The sequence below is a fragment of the Lissotriton vulgaris genome, chromosome 2_1 (assembly GCF_964263255.1).
Source record: "Lissotriton vulgaris chromosome 2_1, aLisVul1.2, whole genome shotgun sequence".
Taxonomy (NCBI): Eukaryota; Metazoa; Chordata; class Amphibia; order Caudata; family Salamandridae; genus Lissotriton; species Lissotriton vulgaris.
In genome coordinates, this window is record NC_141687.1 from 1,297,290,584 (window position 1) to 1,297,292,746 (window position 2,163).

Consider the following 2,163-nt stretch of genomic DNA (forward strand, 5'->3'; position numbering starts at 1 on the left):
ATCTTTCAACCAAGTACTGTTTTCATTAGTAGTATACAAATTCATGCAAGCATCTGGGTCCAGTGACCCCTCTCCCCCATTTCCCGCTGGATTGAATCCCTGGTGTGTTTCAGTGTAAGCTAGAATCATATTATAATCTTTTTCTGAGTACTGTTTGGGGTTTTCCACATAATGTTCGTACATGGCGGAGAACATTTGGAACCATGCTTCACAGCTACCTAAGTATGATAAGGGCAGAGAGAGGAATATTTCGTGTTTATGCATAACTGATGGCACAAATCCACAAACCCAACAATCGGTCATATTAGTAGTACTATGGGTTTGGTGGAGCATTTCTACGAATACATTCTTAGCATAAGTCTGGCGGTGTCTTTCCTTATGCAGTGCTAAAGTGAACATCAAGTGCTCAGGCGGGGCAATGGTAGAGGGTATTATGGTTTGCATTGTATATCTATACTCTAAATATACGAATATACTCATAAAAATGACTAATATAACTGTTATTACTAACACAAAAGCTATTTTTACACGCATGGTCCAGGCAGAAAACATTGGCTCATAAAATGGCAAATATCGTGGTGCAAAAGGACGTTCTTCTTCAGGTATAATGCGACCAAAAAGGTACATTCCTAACTGAAAGTCCAAAGCTAAACTCGGGCACAGCAGTCCGTCCTGCCAGAGGGGTTCTTCTCCCTTTGTCCGTCTAGAGTCTTACAGGCAGACTCCTATCGTTCATCTCAAGAAAGCAAAACGTAGTTGTCAAGGAAATCGAATGTATAACCTGGCCGGTCACATGTGACAGTCTTTCTTTCTGCAATTGAAAACCAACAACTTAGGTAACTGGTATTTAAACAAACAATAAAAAAGGAACAATCGGCTACAGTAGGCTACAAAGACTGGGTATTTTATTGAGCGGTAAAAACAATATGGAAAAGTTCAATAGCATAACACAATAATGACATTAAAATATCACAAGACACATCCTCAATGTAAAAATACAATTTACAAAAATTACTTTAATACAAGTTAAAAACATATATATAAAAAATCGATGGGTGGCACAATAAATCTCTTTCTTTCTGAACAGAGCGCAAGACCAAAGTTCCAGCTCCCAACTAGTTCACTCCAGTGTCTCGCTCAGTACCTCAGACTAGAAATCTAGCAAACCCTACTTATTCAAGTCTTTCCTTATCTCCTAACTGTGGCATCTGAGGTACTGTGATGTTTTCTTGGCCGCAGGTTGTAACGTACATGACCCGGAACCTCCTGAACAGAGAACAGCACCGAAGGTACGTTTCCTTCATCAGAGCCCCTGCTTACTGGGATATCGGTGACAGGTTGAAGGGCAATTGCGGATTCACTGGGGACCGGTCCGCCCGATCCCGTCACTCCTTCTTCTTGCCTTTGCTCTATTTCACAGGCTTTGGAAAAAGGAACAAATGCAGTGGCTCTCTCACTTTCCTGGGTCAAAATTCCATTTGGATGCTGCCGATCATAAGGGAGCGGGAGTGGTAACCGTTTTAGATGAGAAACGTGGATCCAGTGTTTCTTACCCCCCACCTTTACAGCCGTCCGCGTGGCAAGGAGGATTTGATATGGCTTAGACCACCTTGGAGCCAGGCTGGTGTCTCGTTCCTACCTTTTGACCAGTACCCATTGGCCAGGTTCCAATTGATGTACAGGACCCTCTGGCAGGGGCTGCAGTACAGATGCTACCTGCTGATGAATAGAACGGAGGTCTTTAGTCAAAGTATACAGATAATCAATTAACATAGGATATTCAACATCAGTAAAGGACTGTGGTCTGGGCATTCCCAATACATTGGCAGGTCGCCCAAAAATTACTTCGTAGGGAGAGAGACCGGAACGTGAATGAGGGGTAACTCGTAATGACATGAGGGCCAGGGGCAAGGTATCGGGCCACTTCAAACCAGTACTTTCCTGAATCTTAGCCATTTTTAGTTTCAAAATCCCATTATACTTTTCCACTAAACCTGCCGAATGAGGGTGTCGAGCTGCATGGAACTTCTGTCGTATCTGCAGTCCGTCACAGATATGTCTAACAAGAGCCCCATGGAAATGTCCCCCGTTATCTGACCAAATCAAAGGGGGCAGCCCGTATCTAGGGATAAACTCTTTGATAAGAGCTTTTGCTGTAGCCAA